The 497-nt window shown below is 62.6% G+C and overlaps 1 protein-coding gene across 2 annotated transcripts in view; it reads left to right on the top strand.

The window, feature by feature from the left end:
- Positions 1-497, top strand: part of PCDH1 (protocadherin 1) — a 148,533-nt gene that overhangs the window by 143,899 nt on the left and 4,137 nt on the right. The gene's annotated exons all lie outside the window — the stretch shown is intronic.

Raw genomic sequence — 497 nt, 5'->3', positions numbered from 1 at the left:
GGGAGGAGTGGCTGGTACCCAGCGATGCCTGGCTGTGCTTGGGGAGGAGTGGCTGGTACCCAGCGATGCCTGGCTGTGCTTGAGGAGGAGTGGCTGGTACCCAGCGATACCTGGCTGTGCTTAGGGAGGAGTGGCTGGTACCCAGCAATGCCTGGCTGTGCTTGGGGAGGAGTGGCTGGTACCCAGCAATGCCTGGCTGTGCTTGAGGAGGAGTGGCTGGTACCCAGCAATGCCTGGCTGTGCTTGGGGAGGAGTGGCTGGTACCCAGCAATACCTGGCTGTGCTTAGGGAGGAGTGGCTGGTACCCAGCAATGCCTGGCTGTGCTGGAGGAGGAGTGGCTGGTACCCAGCAATACCTGGCTGTGCTTAGGGAGGAGTGGCTGGTACCCAGCGATGCCTGGCTGTGCTTGGGGAGGAGTGGTTGGTACCCAGCAATGCCTGACTGTGCTTGGGGAGGAGTGGCTGGTACCCAGCAATGCCGGGCTGTGCTTGGGGAG

This window comes from Terrapene carolina, unplaced genomic scaffold (genome assembly GCF_002925995.2).
Source record: "Terrapene carolina triunguis isolate 2854851 unplaced genomic scaffold, T_m_triunguis-2.0 Scaffold838, whole genome shotgun sequence".
Lineage (NCBI taxonomy): Eukaryota > Metazoa > Chordata > Testudines > Emydidae > Terrapene > Terrapene triunguis.
Note: the sequence above shows the minus strand (reverse complement) of the source record. Positions and strands in the feature narration are given on the sequence as shown.